The sequence below is a fragment of the Colobus angolensis genome, unplaced genomic scaffold, assembly GCF_000951035.1.
Source record: "Colobus angolensis palliatus isolate OR3802 unplaced genomic scaffold, Cang.pa_1.0 Scaffold104, whole genome shotgun sequence".
Taxonomy (NCBI): Eukaryota; Metazoa; Chordata; class Mammalia; order Primates; family Cercopithecidae; genus Colobus; species Colobus angolensis.
The window spans coordinates 9,137,296-9,157,933 of NW_012111364.1; the positions used below are offsets into that span (position 1 = coordinate 9,137,296).

Sequence of the window (20,638 nt, forward strand, 5' to 3'; positions counted from 1 at the left end):
GCCATAAGTAACTGAAACAGTAAAAAATCGAAACCATAGATATAGAGGGAGGACTACTGTATGCTCTATCTCCTATAATCCTTACAATAGCCCCACAGGTATACACAATTATTCACATTGTGTAAGTAAAAGAAGTAAAGTAGGACCAGGCATAGTGGCTCAGACCTGTAATCCCAGCACTTTGGGAGGCTAAGGGAGGCAAAATGCTTGAGCCCAAGAATTTGAGATCAGCCTGGGAATGATGAAATCCTGTCTCTACAAAACACACACACACACACACACATTAGCCAGGTGTGGTGGTGTGTGCCTGTGGTCCCAGCTAATTGTGAGGCTGAGGTGGGAGAACTGCTTGAGTCCAGAAGGGTGAAAGTGAGCCACTGCACTGCAGCCTGGGCGACAGAGCAAACCCTGTGTCAAACAAACAAAAAAGAATCGAAGTAAAAAACGAGGTTAAGTACTGGTCCAAGTTTACGTAGCTGGTAGAGTAGAGCATAATCTTAAACAAAATCCTATTGGCACCAAAACTGAATGCCTTTCATCAGTAAAGCATCACAGCCAAGAAACACTTAACACTTAGGATATCTGTGTTGGACTTTCTTTAATATATTTCTCAATATTAGTCAAATACATTTGATTAATTCCATTTCTGTCTTTGTCAATCGCTACTTTCCGAAGCCTTGCTCAGCTCTATGCTGTGATTGCTCAGCTCTATGCTGTGAAGACATTTACTAACTGTATAACATCTATGAAGACCTTCATTTACTTCATACTTTTACAATATAAACATTTATTAAGTGCATAGGCCAGACAATGGTCCAAAACTGCAGGTATAGCACTGAACTCACATTTAGGGAAAACAAACTGCAACCTCAGCCCATCATATTTCTGAGGCAATCCTTAGCAGAAGTAAGTGTAATTTAAGTGGAGGGGACCTGTATAGTCTTGCTGCCCCAAGCCTAATATGTGGTAAGCTCTAAGCATTCTTGCTTCTGATATGCATGGCCTTGACAGCTGGACTTCTGCCTGGAGTTCCCAAGCATACTCCAGTCTCATTTCCTTCTGTGTAGTTTTCAGTATTTTTTAAATTGCCTACAATGAGCAAATTTTACATTTATAAACAGGAAACATACCAAATTTTATTCTCAAAAATCCATTATTAACTAGTGGCAACTTGCCTGAGCTAGAACCCAACCCATAATGCATCTTAATACTCAAACACAGGAATCCTGGAACTACCTCTATACAGGTGGAGGATAAAACACAGGAATCCTGGAACTACCTCTATACAGGTGGAGGATAAAGAATTCACCTGTCAGGCTGACGCCTGTAATCCCAGCACTTTGTGGAGCAAGGCGGGTGGATCACCTGAGGTTAGAAGTTAGAGACCTGGCCTAGCCAACAAGGTGAAACTCCCTCTCTACTAATAATACAGAAATTAGCCAGATGTGGTGGCGCATGCCTGTAATCCCAGCTACTCAGGAGGCTGAGAGGCAGGAGAATCACTTGAACTTGGGAGGCAGAGGTTGCAGTGAGCTGAGACCCCACCATTACTCTCCAGCCTAAGCAACAAGAGCGAAACTTCATCTCAAAATAAATAAATAAATAAATAAATTCACCTGTCCAAACCACAAAATGGGAGAAAATTCCTGGAAATCACATATTTGATAAATAACGTATATAAAGGATAATAAAGAACTCTTAAAACTCAATAATGAAAAAACAACTCAATAAAAACTGAACAAAAAATATGAACAGCCACTTCACCTAGGAAGATACATGAACAGCAAACCACCACGTGGAAAATGACCAATAGCATTAGTCAATAAGGAAAAGTAAATTAGAATCTCAATGACATACCATTATATACCTATTAAAACATTTAAAATTAAAAAGACTTGCCCTGGCCGGGTACAGGGTCTCACACCTGTAATCCTAGTACTTTGGGAGCCTGAGGTGGGCAGATCACTTGAGGCCAGGAGCTTGTGAGCAGTCTGGGCAACATGGCAAAACCCCATCTCTACAAAAATACAAAAATCAGTCAGGTGTGGTGGCATGTGCCTGAGGTCCCAGCTACTCAGCAGACTGAAATGGGAGGATTGCTTGAGACCAGGATGTCAAGGATGCAATGAGCCATGAACATGCCACTGCACTCCAGCCTGGGTGACAGGGTTCTGAGACCCTATCTACAAAAAAAAAAAACTTGCCCCAAGTGTTGGCAAAGGGCAAAGATATGGAGCAACCAGAACTCTTGTACACTGGTGGTAGAAGGGTTATATAGTACAACCACACTGGACAACAGTTTGGCAGTTTCTTAAAAACATATCCACCCTATAACTTAGCCCTTCGGGAAGCGAAAACATATGTCTACACTTGTATACAAATGTTGTCATAGCTTTTTTTGTAATGACCAAAAAATGGAAACAACCCAAATGTCCAATAACAGGTAAATGGATTTTTAAAAACTGCCCTATGCATCCCATTCGGCAGCAAAAGGGGAACAAAATAGTGATATATGCTACAACATGCAACAATCTGAAAAAAAAAAAAAAAAAAGCTGATGGAAAGAAGCCAGACAAAATAAAAGTTCATACTATATGATTCCATTTATATAAACGTCTCAAAAATACAAACTAATGTACAGTGAAAGAAAGCAGATCAGAGGTTGCCTGGGGAGGGGAGGGACAGAGAGGGAGCAAAGGAAGGAGAGATGACAAGGGAGTAGAAGGAAACTCTTGGAAGTGGTGGATACGTTCATTATCTTCACTGTAATGACTGTTTCAGCGGTATAAGCACACATCAAAACTGATCAAATTGTATACTTTCAATACGTGTTACTGATCATACCTCACTCAATAAAGTTCTTTAAAAATTCATTATTAACACAATTAGATGTCATATATAAGTTTTAGTTCACAATTATTGGGAAAATTGTCTCAAATCTCTTAACCCACTTTGTGTTACAGGGACGGTCTTTATATAAAAAGCAAAATGCTTCTTTTCTCCATGCATCACACAAAACTAAAAACTAAAAGGACAGTGTATTGACTTTTAATGTTATACACAGACTGCGTATAAAAGGGCCTGCCTGATTGCTTACCAGGGCAGATCCTATTGTCCTGAATAGAAGTAGGGGAGCCCAAGAATATATTTCTTTTTTCCTATTACTCCAAGGCTTCCCTTTTAAGTAATATTATCCATGACCAAAGGATTAGGCAACATGGTTTTCTCAATTTGATTACCTCCTTTGAATTTCAACAGACTACGAGTTAATGTAAATATATCAAATAGACTAAAATTCCTGTGTGATTGATACAGCCACTCTCTATAGACAGAATAATGTAAATACATGTGTATGAAGTGTGCATGTATTTATAAAAATACATAAAACCCACACACATTTTCTTCCAAATACAACAAATACGTAAATTTCAGTGCTGAAAAAATAAAATCCTGAACAATGTTTAATCTTCTTCCTTTTGTACAGTGAAATGCATGATTACGCAAATATAAAAACCTAGACAAGTTTACTAATTTCTCCTCAGAGATACCAAAATAGTATATAGGAAGGTAGGCCATGCTTTTGGTAGCTTTAATCTTGAGTGATAAGGATACACTACCTAAAACAACACTAGACAGCATAAAACATTCCAGAAAGATCAATGTGAATTAGAACTCTGGTAGGCTTCGCAGACTAGTTTAACTTCATGTGATATGTGAGTTTAACTTCATGTGATATGTATAAACAAAGAAGAGAAGGAAGGCCTTTCCTGTAGGAAGGATCAACATGAACAAAAAGCATAGTGGGTATAGAGGAAAGCAAAGAGATTAACCTTACTAGAGGAAGGAACATGTAGATAAGCAACAGATATCAAGACTGCAAAAGAAGGGAAGAAATAAATTATTGAAGGGGTGGAAGTGTCAGGAAAGTGTCAGCATATTCAGAGTGGCAAAACAGGATTTATTGGACATTACTGGGCAGTCTGGAGTCTTGAGCAAAGTATTTAAGAGAGATTAAATGTAAAATAGCATGCTGGAGAGACTGAGGAGAGCCTGGAGTCAAGAAGTTAGACAGCTGTACTGAAACGGGACTGGATTAAGATGAGTGAAGCTTGAATGAGAAAAGAAGGGATGTACAGAAATGATATGGAAAAGTGATACTATAAACAAGAAAAGGGAAGTAGGGAAGTTTATCTTAAGAGAAGAAAATAATAGTAAATTCCATTTCAATCTGATTTTCCAAGACAAACTAGAAATTCAGCTATTATGTAAAAATCTAGGTTTTAAATAATAGCAAGAAATTCACGACATTTACAAATACCGCACAGATGGTAGAAATCCTCTACAAACTGGACTTGGCCTTCAGGTTGCAAAGTGTTTTAGACCTAGATTAGGAATTAATAGCCTAAATCTAATCAGTAGAAGGAAAAATTGTTTAAGACTTTAGAATTCAGTAGATTTCCTGGCTAGCTCACCCATTCAGGTTATTCCCACCTTTGCGTGTTTTGACTAGGCTATTTTATAACTCTGTAGGAATAGGAGATCAATTGTAGAAAATGGATAGTCATGCATGTAATTCCTATCCATAAAAATGCTTCTGGTAAAATGCATTAGTTATTGCCCCAGGGATACTAACCAATTTTGCATCCATTTATAAATTTAACATTCCTTATTTGCCTATCAATGTGTGATGATGCTTTGAGTTCTCTTTTGAACCACTTGCAGTATCTCACTAGTTCTCTCCTGACTTAACAGATTTTGGATTCATAGTAGAGATAAGATTTAATCCTCTTTTAAAATGTATCCTTTAGTATCAGTCAGACTACTAATTAGGATTACATAAAGACTCTCCCCGTTTTTCCATCCCACCGAGGTTTTTTAGTTTGTAGGTTTTTGATATTGGTGTAATGGGGAAGAGGTACAGACGTCTGAGAGGATAAGCAAGGGAAGACATTTAAACTGATGTCACTTTTCAGCTGCACAGAACAGCTTGGAAACTAATTAATTAAACTGAAGCATTAACATAAATTTTACTTCTGCCTCTCTTATTTATGCTCAGACTTTTAAAAAATGAAACAAAAAAAAAGAAAGAAAAAACTGTATCTTAGATTTAGGTGTTTTCTTCAAACTGCAAGTCCCAACCCTTGAGCGGAAGTAAACAATTTAGCAGGTCAAGACCAGACTTTTTTTTTTTTTAATGGAATGAAATAGGAAGAAAAAAAAAAGTAGGGGAAGAGGGAAAGAAGGCAAAAAGATTGAGAGCATCATACAAGGTAACTAATTTATAACTAATGTTTTATAACTAATGATTTATAACTAATGTTTTATAAACTTTTGCATTTGGGTGCCTGTGCTGGGTTATAATAAGAAATCTATTTTTTAGTTTGGGTTACAGGCAAAAAAGCTTTTTCAAAGCACTCACACACCTCTTTGAATTTTTTTGAGATTATGCACTCTCTTGCACTTTTTAAGTTCACATCTAAAACTTTCCATTGAAAATTATAAAGGACATAGTTTCTAGCATACTATAAATATTTACATGTTGAAACAAAATCATTATATCTTTCATTTAACTTTATTCAACGAAATCTAAACACCATAACATTTTGACACTCACCATTAACCATTTTAAAAATAGATGAAGAGGGGTTGCTGGCAAGATGGCGGCATAGGAACAGCTCCATCTGCAGCTCCCAGTGAGATCAACACAGAAAGCGGGAGATTTCTGAATTTCCAACTGAGGTACCCACCTCATCTCATTGGGATTGGTTAGACAGTGGGTGCAGCCAACGGAGGGTGAGCAGAAACAGGGTGGGGCATCGCCTCACCCAGGAGGCACAAGGGGTCAGGGAACTCCCTCCCCTGACCAAGGGAAGCAGTGAGGGACTGTGCCATGAGGAACAGTGCACTCCCGCCTGGATACTATACTTTTCCCATGGTCTTGACAACCCGCAGACCAGGAGATTCCCGCCAGTGCCTACGCTGCCAGGGCCCTGGGTTTCAAACACAAAACCGGGCTATCATTTGGGCAGACACTGAGCTAGCTGCAGAGGTTTTTTTCATACCCCACTGGCACCTGGAACACCAGCAAAACAGAACCGTTCACTTCCCTGGAAAGGGGGTTGAAGCCAGGGAGCCAAGTGATTTAGCTCAGTGGATCCCACCCCCATGGAGCTCAGCAAGCTAAGATCCACTTGCTTGAAATTCTGGCTGCTAGCATAGCAGTCTGAAGCTGACCTGGGATGCTCGAGTTTGGTGGGGGAGGGGCATCTACCATTACTGAGGCTTGAGTGGGCTGTTTTGCCCTCACGGTGTAAACAAAGATGCTGGGAAAGTTCCAACTGGGCACAGCCCTCCACAGCTCAGCAAAGCCGCTGTAGCCAGACTGCCTCTCTATATTCCTCCTCTCTGTGCAGGGCATCTCTGAAAAAAAAAAGGCAGCCCCAGTCAGGGGCTTATAGATAAAACTCCCATCTCCTAGGGACAGAGCACCTGGGGGGAAGGGGCAGCTGTGGATACAGCTTCACCAGACTTAAACATCCCTGCCTGCCAGCTCTGAGAAAGCAGCACATCTCCCAGCACAGCGTTCAAACTCTGCTAAGGGTCAGACTGCCTCCTCAAGTGGGTCCCCAACACCTGTGTCTCCTGACTGGGAGACACCTCCCAGCAGGGGCCGATGGACACCTCATACAGGAAAGCTCTGGCTGTCATCTGGTGGGTGCCCCTCTGGGACAAAGGAAGGAACAGGCAACAATCTTTGCTGTTCTGCAGCCTCCACTGACCATACCTAGGCAAACAGGGTCTCGACTGGACCTCCAGCAAACTTCAGCAGACCTGCAGCAAAGGGGCCTGTTAGAAGGCAAACTAACAAACAGAAAGGAGTAGCATCAACATCAACAAAACGACGTTCACTCAGACATCCCATTCAAAGGTCACCAACAACAAAGACCAAAGGTAGATAAATCCACAAAGTCAGGGAGAAACCGCACAAAAACACTGAAAATTCCAAAAACCAGAATGCCTCTTCTCCTCCAAAGGATCATAACTTCTCAGCAGCAAGGGAACAAAACTGGATGGAAATTGAGTTTGACGAACTGAAAGAAGTAGGCTTCAGAGGTGGGTAATAACAAACTCCTCTGAGCTAAATTAGGAGCATGTTCTAACCCAATGCAAGGAAGCTAAGAACCTTGGGAAAAAAAGGTTAGATGAATTGCTAACTAGAATTACCAGTTTAGAGAAGAACATAAATTACCTGATGGAGCTGAAAAACACAGCAAGAGAACTTCCCGAAGCATATACAAGTATCAATAGCCGAACCGATCAAGTGGAAGAAAGGATATCACAAATTAAAGATCAACTTAGTGAAATAAAGAATAAAGACAAGATTAAAAAAAAATCAAAAGGAATGAACAAAGCCTCCAAGAAATATGGGACTATGTGAAAAGACCAAACCTACATTTGATTGGTGTACCCGAATGTGACAGGGAGAATGGAACCAAGTTGGAAAACACTCTTCAGGATATTATCCAGGAGAACTTCCCCAACCTAGCAAGACAGGCCAACATTCAAATTCAGGAAATACAGAGAACACCACAAAGATACTCCGTGACAAGAGCAACCCCAAGACACATAATCGCCAGATTCACCAAGGTTGAAATGAAGGAAAAAATGTTAAGGGCAGCCAGAGAGAAAGGCTGGGTTACCCACAAAGGGAAGCCCATCAAACTAACAGTGGATCTCTCTGCAGAAATCCTACAAGCCAGAAGACAGTGGAGGCCAATATTCAACATTCTTAAAGAAAAGAAGTTTCAACACAGAATTTCATATCCAGCCAACCCAAGCTTCATAAAGCAAAGGAGAAATAAAATCTTTTACAGACAAGCAAATGCTGAGAGATTTTGTCACCACCAGGCCTGCCTTACAAGAACTCCTGAAGGAAGCACTAAAAGGATCAAAAGGAACAACAGGTACCAGCCACTGCAAAAACATACCAAACTGTAAATATCATCAACACTAAGAAGAAACTGCATCAACTAACAGGAAAAATAACCAGCTAGTATAATAACAGCAGGCTCAAATTCACACATAACATTATTAACCTGAAATGTAAATGGGCTAAATGCCCCCAAATAAAAGACACAGACTGGCAAATTGGATAAAGAGTCAAGATCCATTGGTGTGTTGTATTCAGGAGACCCATCTCATGTGCAAAGACACACACGAGCTCAAAATAAAGGGATGGAAAAATATTTACCAAGCAAATGGAAAGCAAAAAAAAAAGCAGGGTTTGCAATCGTGGTCTCTGATAAAACAGACTTTAAACAAACAAAGATCAAAAGAGACAAAAAGGGCATTACATGATCGTAAAGGGATCAATGCAACAAGAAGAGCTAACTATCCTAAATATGTATGCACCCAATACCAGAGCACCCAGATTCATAAAGCAAGTTCTTAGACACCTACAAAGAGACTTAGACTCCCACACAATAATAGTGGGAGACTTTAACACCCCAATGTCAATATTAGATAAATCAACGAGACAGAAAATTAACAAGGATATTCAGGACTTGAACTTGGCTCTGGACCAAGTGGACCTAATAAACATCTACAGAACACTCCACCCCAAATCAGCAGAGTATGCATTCTTCTCAGCACCACATCATACTTACTCTAAAACTGACCACATAACTGGAAGTAAAACACTCCTCAGCAAACACAAAAGAACAGAAATAATAGCAAACAGTCTCTCCGACCACAGAAAAATCAAATTAGAGCTTGGGATTAAGAAACTCACTCAAAACTGCACAATTACATGGACACTGAACAACCTGCTCCTGAATGAATACTGGGTAAACAACGAAATTAAAGCAGAGATAAATAAGTTCTTTGAAACCAATGAGAACAAAGATACAAGGTACTAGAATCCCTGGGACACATCTAAAGCAGGGTATAGAGGGAAATTTATAGCATTAAATGCCAACAAGAGAAAGTGGGAAAGTTCTAAAATTGACACCCTAACATCATAATTAAAAGAACTAGAGAAGCAAGAGCAAACACATTCAAAAGCTAGCAGAAGACAAGAAATAACTCAGATCAGAGCAGAAATGAAGGAGATAGAGACACAAAAAACCCTTCAAAAAATCAATGAATCCAGGAGCTGGCTTTTTGAAAAGATCAACAAAATAAATAGACCACTAGCCAAACTAATAAAGAAGAAAAGAGAGAAGAATCAAATAGATGCAATAAGAAATGATAAAGGGGATATCACCTTTTATGATCCCACAGCAATACAAACTACCATCACAGAATACTATAAACACCTCTACGCAAATACACTAGAAAATCTAGAAGAAATGGAAAAATTCCTGGACACATACACCTGCCCAAATCTAATTCAGGAAGAAGTCGAATCCCTGAATAGACCAGTAACAAGTTCTGAAATTGAGGCAGTAATTAATAGCCTACCAACCAAAAAAAGTCCAGGACCAGATAGTTTCACAGCCAAATTCTACCAGAGGTACAAAGAGGAGCTGGTACCATTCCTTCTGAAACTATTCCAAACAACAGAAAAAGAGGGGCTCCTCCCTAACTCATTTTATGAGGCCAGCATCATCCTGACACCAAAACCTGGCAGAAATACAACAAAAAAAGAAAATTTCAGGCCAATAGTCCTGATTAATATTGATGCAAAAATAATAAGATACTGGCAAACTGAATCCAACAGCACATCAAAAAGTCCACCACAATCAAATGGGCTTCATCCCTGGGATGCAAGCCTGGTTCAACATATACAAGTCAATAAACTTAATCCATCATATAAACAGAGTCAATGAAGAAAACCACATGATTATCTCAATAGATGCAGAAAAGGCCTTTGATAAAATTCAACAGCCCTTCATGCTAAAAGCTCTCAATAAACTAGGTATTAATGGAACGTATCTCAAAATAATAAGAGCTACTTATGACAAACCCACAGCCAATATCATACTGAACAGACAAAAACTGGAAGCATTCCCTTTGAAAACCAGCATAAGACAGGGATGCCCTCTCTCACCACTCCTATTCAACATAGTGTTAGAAGTTCTGGCCAGGGCAATCAGGCAAGAGAAAGAAATAAAGTGTATTAAAATAGAAAGAGAGGAAGTCAAATTGCCTCTGTTTGCAGATGATATGATTGTATATTTAGAAAACTCCATTGTCTCAGCCCAAAATCTCCCTAAGTTGATAAGCAACTTCAGCAGTCTCAGGATACAAAATCAATGTGCAAAAATCACAAGCATTCCTATAAACAAACAATTGACAGAGAGCCAACTCATGAGTGAACTCCCATTCACCATTGCTAGAAAGAAAATAAAATATCTAGGAATCCAACTTACAAGGGACATCAAAGACCTCTTCAAGGAGAACTACAAACCACTGCTCAAGGAAATAAGAAAGAACACAAACAAATGGAAAAACATTCCATGCTCATGGATAGGAAGAATCAATATCATGAAAATGGCCATATTGCCCAAAGTAATGTGTAGATTCAATGCTATCCCCATCAAGCTACCACTGACTCTCTTCACAGAATTAGAAAAAACTACTTTAAATTTCATATAGAATCAAAACAGAGCCCGTATAGCCAAGACAATCATAAGCAAAAAGAATAAAGCTGGAGGCATCACACTACCTGACTTCAAACTATACTACAAGACTACAGTAATCAAAACAGCATGGTACTGGTACCAAAACAAATATATATACCAATGGAACAGAACAGAGGCCTCAGAAATAATACCACACATCTATAACCATCCGATCTTTAACAAACCTGACAAAAACAAGCAATGGGGAAAAGAGTCCCTGTTTAATAAATGTTGTTGGGAAAACTGGCTAGCCATACGCAGAAAACTGAAAATGGACTGTTCCCTTACACCTTATACAAAAATTAACTCAAGATGGATTAAAGACCTAAACTCATAAAAACCCTAGAAGAAAACTTAGGCAATACCATTCAGGACATAGGCTGAGGCAAAGACTTCATGACTAAAACACTAAAAGCAATGGCAACAAAAGCCAAAATTGACAAATGGGATCTAATTAAGCTAAAGAGCTTCTGCACAGCAAAAGAAACTATCATCAGAGTGAACAGGCAACCTACAGAATGAGAGAAAATTTTTGTGATCTATCCATCTGACAAAGGGCTAATATCCAGAATCTAGAAAGAATTTAAACAAATTTACAAGCAAAAAACAACTCCATCAAAAAGTGGACAAAGGATATGAACTGATACTTCTCAAAAGAAGACATGTATGCACCCAACAAACATTATGAAAAAAAGCTCATCATCACTGGTCATTAGAGAAACACAAATCAAAACCACAATGAGATACCTTCTCATGCCAGTTAGAATGGTAATCATTAAAAAGTCAGGAAACAACAGGTGCTGGAGTGGATGTGGAGAAATAGGAAGGTTTTTAACACTGTTGGTGGAAGTGTAAATTAGTTCAGCCATTGTGGAAGTCAGTGTGGCGATTCCTTAAGGATCTAGAAACAGAAATACCATTTGACCCCAACAATCCCATTACTGGGTATACACCCAAAGGATTATAAATCATGCTACTATAAAGACATATGCACACATATGTTTACTGCAGCACTGTTCACAATAGCAAAGACTTGGAACCGATCCAAACGGCCATCAATGATAGACTGGATAAAGAAAATGTGGCACATATACACTGTGGAATACTATGCAGCCATAAAAAAGAATGAATTCATGTCCTTTGCAGGGACATGGGTGAAGCTGGAAACCATCATTCTCAGCAAACAAACACAAGAACAGAAAATCAAACACTACATGTTCTCACTCAAAAATGGGAGTTGAACAATGAGAACACATGGACATAGGGAGGCGAACATCACACACCGGGGCCTGTCAGGGGTGGAGGGCTAGGGGAGGAATAGCATTAGGAGAAATACCTAATGTAGATGACGGGTTGATGGGTGCAGCAAACCACCATGGCCCGTGTATACCTATGTAACAAACCTGCATGTTCTGCACATGTATTCCAGAACTTAAAGTACAAAAAAAAAAAATTAAAAAAAAAAATACACGAACAAGTTCTTTTCTAACAGCAAGAGACTTTACATTGTTCTTTTTTCTCCTTCAAGTCGTATTTCCATTCCACTTCTGCCGGCTAAGCTTAGAATTACCCTCAGAACCATGCAGCTTTTACAATGGTATAGACAGAAGAATATACCATTGTATATTCAAAGTCGTGGCGGCAACCTCACTTTTAAGAGAGCCTGTCCTGGCTGGGCGCAGTGGCTCAGGCCTGTAATCCCAGTACTTTGGGAGGCAGAGGCAGGCGGATCACCTGAGGTTGAAAGTTTGAGGCCAGCCTGACCAACATGGAGAAACCCTGTCTCTCCTAAAAATACAAAATTAGCCAGGCATGATGGCGCATGCCTGTAATCCCAGCTACTCGGAAGGCTGAGGCAGGAGAATCACTTGAACCCGGGAGGCAGAGGTTGCAGATCACACCATGGCACTCCAGCCTGGGGAACAAGACCAAAACTCCGTCTCAAAAAACAAAAAGAGAGAGAGAGCGAGCCTGTCCTAAATATATACACTTACTATATACCTACACAAATATTTTTAAAATTAAAATACATAAAAAAAGCGTCCTCTAATTTAATACTCCTAATCTTTTCATTCGTCCCTTAAATGTAATGTCACATCATACACATACGTAACATCCATTAAAAAGGGAAGTTATATGAGTTAATAAAACTTATCGAATATAACCTTATAGATGCTTTCAGCCAACTGAGAATTTAAATGATACTACTTTTAGCCAAAACAGCACATCTAAAATGCTTAGGAAGTTGGTGAGCTACAAACCAATTCTAGAGCATCAAGCCAGGGAGGACTCTGGAGGAATGCAAAGGGCTCCAGAGAACTTCACTGTATAGGGTTCAACAGGAGCCAAACTGAAACTTTTTATTTAATTCATTTTATTTTTTCTTGATCCTCATAATTTCAATCATTTTCTTATTGTACTATATACTAAATTAAAGGCAGGAAAAGCTTTTTCCAAATGAGACATGTGGATTTCAAACATGAAATCCTTAAACACGATACAGGAAATCCTAGGTGAAAGAGAACTGGGGGAAGGGGTAGTCTAGTTTATTCCCACGACTGGATGACTTTTAATGGTTGGCTCTGTCTGCCATGGAGAGCAGGCCAGAGGCTTCATTTGATAATCTCAACTGCCAGCTACTCATCATTAGCATGTAAGACATCTACTACCAGGAACTGTCTGGAATCATTGCTGTTACTATAATAGTAAATCCTGCTAGCATGGCAAGCATTATATAATCTGGAATTACTAATTTTCTAGAATAGAGTGGGCCCACCACATCCATAGGTCCTGCAATCCTACTATGAATCAAAAATATTCAAAAAAATAAAAAATAGTACAATTAAAAATAATACAAATTTACTTTTTTCTTTTTCTTTTTTTTTGAGACAGCGCTTCAATCTGTCACCCAGGCTGGGTTACGGTGGCACAATCTTGGCTCACTGCAATCTCTGCCTCCAGGTTCAAGCGATCCTCCTGCCTCAGCCTCCCAGGTGGCTGGGATTACAGGCACCCGCCACCAAGCCTGGCTATTTTTGTATTTTTTAGTAGAGATGGAGTTTCACCATGTTGGCCAGGCTGGTCTCGAACTCCTGGCCTCAAGCGATCCACTCACCTTGGCCTCCCAAAGTGTTGGGATTACAAGCATGAGCCACCGCGCCCAGCCCAAAATTTAAAATATAACTATTTACACAGAGTTAGATATTCTGAGTAATTTAGGGACAAAGTATATGGAAGGATGTACACAGGCTATATGCAAATACTATATTATTTAAGAAAAAGCACTTGAGCATCTGTGGATTTGGGTATCAGCAGGAAGTCCTGGAACCAATCCCCTAGGGATACCGAAGGATAACGGTACTGTCTCTACAGAATAACTTCCCATACCCATATGATAAAGTCATCTTGAAAACTAACAACTTCACCTAAGACAATTTTCGAACAGAACCTCCCCTCTTGTCAGATCCTATTTCCATCACTGAACACAGATGGCCTCACTTGGGTAAAACAGACATCAAACAATTTTACTCTCCTCCATTACTTTGTAAATAAATTTGAGCCTCAAAGTATCTACTAGAGAATAGTCAGGGAAGGTTTTGGTTTTGCTGTTGATGGATTTAAGGATTTGTGTTTGTCTTCTTTTTAATTGAATGCCCTATGGTTTTCAGAATCAAGAAGGGTAGCCTAGCAGTGATAAGAAATGACTGCTTTTTTTCTCTACTGCTTCTTATTCACAATATGAAAAACAGAACAGAATAACAAAGTATCCCCCCAATCTACTAATTTAGGGAGGAAAAATCTCATATTAAGTTAGACCAAAGTTTCTCAATCTCTCCACTCTAAGCATTCGGGATCAGATAATTCTTTGTTGTAGGAGGCTGTCCCTAGCACTGTATCATGTTTAGCAGCATCCCTGGCTTTAACCCACTAAGTGCCTTCCTATCCCCCAGCTGTGACAACCAAAAATGCCTGCAGACATTGCAAAATGTCTCTTAGGGGACAAAACTGCCCTTTGTTGAGAATCAAGACATTACAAGAAAGGGACCTCTTTTTCAACATTAACCACTTAGCAGCACTCTCTAGGTTAAAGACATTCCCCTAGGTCTGGGAGTGTCAGACTTCACCTGAGAACTCTCAGAATACTGCCCTTTTCTTCAGTGTGAACAATGACAGTGAATAATAAAAATGTTGTAACTCCTCTGTGTGTGAATGGGTATGATCACCTAATGTGTCATGCACTTCAGTCAGAAAACATCTTAATTTCAAGTGGTTTTTTTTTAATGCTATACATGTGAAAACCATAGTTTTTTTCCTAAAGAAGGATGCTAACTAGCATCCTTAGAAGATAAGGTTTAGAATATAAGGTTACTGCCTTTTTGAGCGCTTAGAAACAAACTGCACTAAGAATTTATCATTTGGGTCTCAATCACTGACAAAGAACGCAATGTACAGCCTTTAGTGTTATCCTGAGTCATCTAAATTAATGACACAATGACAAATTTATATGTTTTAGGAAAGTTACAAACACAACTACATAACTGCCACAAACAAATTATTTTGATTTGGGTGTAAATAACACTACCGTACAAGAAGAATTTCTGAAGCAACTTCATTTGGTGTTGCATTTTGAAAATGAAAACACACCTTGCAAAAGACTTCAGACAACTCTAACAAAAAGCATCTCCCTACATAAAACAAATATCTTAGGTGAGACAAACACATCTAAATAATGTCCTAAGGGAGAATTAAGTCATGGGATGTGAGGTCACACCTCTTTACAACTCTCTAGAGCTCTGGGGACCAAGAATACATTTAAAAATAAATAAAACATTATTCAGCGTGGGTCTTTAAAAATACTCTATTTGCTCGCTCATTTTAATGTTTACACAAAATAGGAACCATCACATTCAACATCCAAAAAGAATCACTCCCTAAACTGCCAACTAAAAATTATTTGACTTTCAATGCAGCCTAACCGCATCATCAGAAGGCTTATTACTTCCTCCCCATTTAAGAACAAACTTCTTCTAACACTCAGTCATTTGTTTGTTCACTATTTAATTCATTGAACCGACATCTTTTGAGGGCCCAAAATTGGACAGGCACTGTGGTAGGCCCTAGACAAACAAAATTAGATGAGGCACTTTCTCCAAATTCAAGGAATTAACCAATCTACTTCCTGCCTCTTTATCCTATTTCTCTACCACCTCTCACAATGTCAATGGGCACAAAGCAAAGTGCTAAGTCCTGTACAAAACCAGCATCAACCATGCCTCAACATGCAAAATGTTACTCACATTCTAGTCAAAAAGTACTGCTAGCTGTCTAATGACTTGCTTCAGACTGCTGAGTAAACAAGACAGCCAGCTGTTTTACAACAAAATGTACGTAAAGAAACACACTAAAAAAAATTGGCAATAGCTCTATCAACTAAAAATGAGAGACCATATCCCAAAGTCTGAGCCAAACTTCCATGAATTGCATCATAAATGGGTATTGACCAAGAAGTACAATCGACCAAGAGTGTATTTCTGTACTCAGAAATCCTATCAAAGGAATGAATAAATGGCTAAGTGAGCAAACGAGCAATAACAGGAGCATGAACCACAAAGAAGATGTGGAAAATACTTTGTCCATCCCCACTGCCTGAGCTTAATTCTAAAATACAAGGGCTATATCTACCAGAAAAAAAGACTGCCAGACATCCCACTTAATGGAGACCCCAAAGGATTACAGGACTAGATTTCCTCCCTTCCTTCTACCCCTCCCTGACAAGATCTTCTTCCACTTCCATTCAGAGATCACAGCTCTTGATAGGGAAAAGGGGAGGGAGGGAGGAGTCAGGAGGGCAATGGTTTGAATGGTATGTAACTGCCCAAGGAGGACTCTGTAAAACAGGGTACCAGACAGGAAAAACTCTGAGCAGAGCAAAGAAAGGAGGTTGAATTTCAAGTTCAAAGAACTGTAAACTGCTCCTAATTCTTCAACTCACTCACAGACCTTAATTTTTAAAGTCTGAGTCTCGGAAGACCCAATTCCCACCCAGCAGATTCACATATGATGAGTGCCTGTTAGCCACTGGGAATTGAGTGAATCAGCAATGTGTACATCCATCTGACTTTCAGGACTAGACTCAGAAACAAGAAGCTGCCAGCAATAAAAAGTTAAGTGAGAGAGACTAAAGTAATCTGACAGTCTCTCCTTCAGTGAGAGATCACCAGAATGAGATCAACATGAGGACGGGAAAATACATACCCAAAGCAATGGCCATAGGGAAAATAATATGGACAGGAGGCAGGAAAATACTAGATAGAAGAGGGCAGTTCCCTGGCAAAGGCCCCACCCTCAAGCCTGAAAACCTGCAGCCCTAAATGGGAACAGGCATTCCTGTTTCCGTACCCAAATGCTGCCTTTTGGCCTGCTACACCCTCCATCCTGTACCCTTATAAACCCCAAATCCCAGCCAAAGAGACAAGCCACGCCCGCCCTTGTCCCACATCCTGCAAGGAGGTTCAGGGAACTCTCCGGTTTCAACAACATCAGCTCTAGCACTAACATACACTCTTGTGGATTTGAAGATACTTGTCCTTTCTGGTTTCTAGGTAATTTTTTAAATCTTGTATTGATTTAGCCATATATTTTTTAAAATGTAATCCAACATTTTTAGATGGACTGCACAGGGAGTGATTTCTCTGAATGTCTGATTTGCTGTATTACCAGAAAAAACGTGCTCTTGTATTGCTTTCGGCTTTCTATTTGGTTACAGAGGGGTTGCTCAAAGGTCGTGCACCTGGGTTTTTGTACCACAAATGCTCTTTTAAGAGAGCCAATACGGGGATTCTGCTAGTTGCTGAGCGTAACAAATCTGACTGCACATTAACCAAGATCTCAGTGAAGGTTATAATAAAGTATTGGGGAGGTACTGGGGAGGGACAGCATTAAAGGTAAAGGTAAGTCAAGGCCAGAACCTGGAATGTCTTTCTTATATGCCATGCCACGGAGTTTGGACTTAATAGTGATGCTGGAGGAAATCACTGGATGGAGAGTTATCAGTATGATATTTCAGGCGGACCATTCTGGGTTCAGGATGCAGAATGGCTGGATTAATAAATCAAGGTGCTTTTCGTACAAGTAACGCTGCCACTTTAACCAGCTTAAACTTTTACTTATTAATTGTGGTAACAAACATATTACATAAAATTTATCATTTAAACAATTTTTAAGTGTACAGTTTAGTGGCATTAGGTACATTCACATTGTTGTGCAGCCATCACTACCATCCTCTTACAACTGAGGATCAAGCAAATAACAAGACATGAAAAGCCTACAGCAAAATCACAATGTAAAAAAAAACAGACATTACAAGAGTAAAATATTATCATTACAGTAGTTTTGGGAGAAATTAACTGTCCATTTAGAATTCTATACCACAAAAAGATAATGAAACTATGCTTTGAGAACTCGAATGAAATAAACACTCAGAAGAACACAAACATGAACTGATGAAGCTGTAAAAATAAATATTAAGTAAAGAAAATGATAAATATATGGATAATTTCAAGCATATTAACTGCATAAAGCAATAATAATGTCTAGGCAGAGTTATAAGAATGTAAATTGTGGGATTACAAGAAATCAAAACAGAACTAAATCTCTAGACAACAGCATAAAAATTGGGAAAAGGTTAATGGAGTTATAGGTTCTGTCTTGACCCAAAGTAACTTTCGACTTTAAGAGTAATATGCGTGCTTCTTAGTCTGTCCATGCTGCTATAGCAAAATACCATAAATTAGGTAACTTATAAATAGAAATATACTTCCCACAGTCCTGGAGGCTGGAAAGTGTAAGATCAAAGCTCCAGTATATTCGGTGTCTGATGAATGCCCACTTTCTGGTTCACAGAAAGCCATCTTTTCACTATAATTTCATATGGTAGAAGGAGCAAGGGATCTCTCTGACTGTTTTATAAGGGCATGAACCCAATTCATGTGCCCTCTCAAAGGCCCTACCTCCTAATACTATATGCCATCACCTTGGGGTTAGGATTTCAGCATATGAATTGGGTGGGGGGAGAGACAAACTTTCGGACCATGGCGGCAGGTTAAAATTTGTACGGTGGCCCCCCTCCCAAAAATATATGATGTATAACATTCAAATTAACATAGACTGATAAAGAAGAAAAAAGTACCAAAAAAAAATCAATGCAAAAGAAGGCAAGAAAGGAAAAAATAACAACAAAACAGAACACATAGGAAGCAAAAAATTACATGGAAATTAATCCTGCTATGGTTTGAAAATGTTCCCCAAAGTTCATGTGTTGAAAACTTAATTGCCAATGCAACAGTGTTGAGAGCTGGGACCTATAAAAGGTAACCAGGTTATGAGAGCTCTGCCCTCATAAATGGATTAATGCCATTATTGCTAGAGTGGGTTAATTACTGGGGAAGTGGGTTCCTGAAAAAAAGAATTAGTTTAGTCTCCTTCCCTTACATTTCTCTCATGGTCTCTTGCCTTTCTGTCTACCTCATAACAAGTCCTTGCCAGATGTGGGCCCCTGGACCTTGGACATCCAAGCCTCCAGAACTATAAGACATCCTTGTTTTTTCTTTTTCTTTCCTTTTTTTTTTTTGAGACAGAGTCTTGCTCTTGTTACCTGGGCTAGAGTGCAGTGGCGCAACCTCCGCTCACCGCAACCTCCACTTCGTGAGTTCAAGTGATTCTCCTGCCTCAGCCTCCTGAGTAGCTGGGATTACAGGCACCTGCCACCAAGCCTGGTTAATTTTTGTACTTTTAGTAGAGACGGGGTTTCACCACGTTGGCCAGGTTGGTCTCGAACTCCTGACCTCAGGTGATCCACCCACCTCGGCCTCCCAAAGTGCTGAGATTACATGTGTGAGCCACGGTGCCCGGCCTTTTTTTTGTTGTTTTTGGAGACAGGGTCTCACTCTGTTGCCCAGGCTAGCACAGTGACACGATCTTAGCTCACTGCAACCTCCACCTCCTGAACTCAAGCCATCCTCCCACCTCAGCCTCCCAAGTAGCTAGGACCACAGGCACACACGCCACCATGCCCAGCTAATTTTTGTATTTTTTGAAGAGATGGGGTTTCACCATGTTGCCCAGGCTGGTCTCTAACTCCTGAATTCAAAGGATCTACCCGCCTCAGCCTCGCAAATTCCTGGGATTACAGGAGTGAGCCAGTTCCCCTGCCAATTTTATTTTCTTTAAAATTACCCAGTCTGGGGTATTCTGTAATAGCAACACTACGTAGACTAAGACAAATCTTAATACATAAGTAGCCACAATAAATATAAATGGACAAAAGACAGAAAAAACAAATCTCCAGCTATATGCACTATTTACAAGACAGATAAACCTAAAACATAAGAATACAAAAAAAGTTAAAGCTGTCAGGCCAACACAAACACAAATAACAGAAGGGCCACACAAGTATAAAGTCTAAGGTTTACTGGAGAAAAACTTAAGCAGAGAAATAGCAAATCACTCATGATCTGTCAAACACTAGTGCTCTCTTAGAAAGGAATCCATTCCCCATACATCTAGGCAATTATGTCCTAATGGAAATCTCCTGATTTAGAAGGAAGTGACTTCTTGAAGAAGAAGGGGGCCAGCCACTGGAGCCCACTGGCTGGTATCAGCCTGTTTTTACCTTCAGTTGAGACCTGCCAGGCCAGCTGTCAGCTAAGCCACAAAAGAAATGAGAAAATGAACATACAATCCCATGGGTTTTGTCTCCCTTAGGTGAGATATAGGATGGAAAAAGATAAAACAAATAAATTCTAACCAAAAGACAGCTGGCATGTCTATAATAGTAGCAAACAACAACAACAAAAACTTTAAAGCCAGGCCAGGCACAGTGATTCATACCTGTAGTCCTAGCACTCTGAGAGGCCAGGGAGGGAGGCCTGCTTGAGCCTAGCAGTTAAGGACCAGCCTGGGCAACAAAGCAAGAACCCGTCTCCACAAAAGAAAGATTTTTTTTTTTTTTTTTT

General features: G+C 39.6%; 1 protein-coding gene across 5 annotated transcripts in view; it reads right to left on the minus strand.

The window, feature by feature from the left end:
* Nucleotides 1–20,638, minus strand: part of UMAD1 (UBAP1-MVB12-associated (UMA) domain containing 1) — a 239,401-nt gene that overhangs the window by 211,356 nt on the left and 7,407 nt on the right. The window contains exon 2 of one of the 5 annotated variants that reach the window (XM_011943121.1): nt 19,612–19,617. The exons of the other annotated variants lie outside the window; for them this stretch is intronic. The gene's annotated coding sequence lies outside the window, so the exon portion shown is untranslated. The remainder of the gene's footprint in view (nt 1–19,611; nt 19,618–20,638) is intronic. 5 annotated transcript variants of the gene reach the window in all.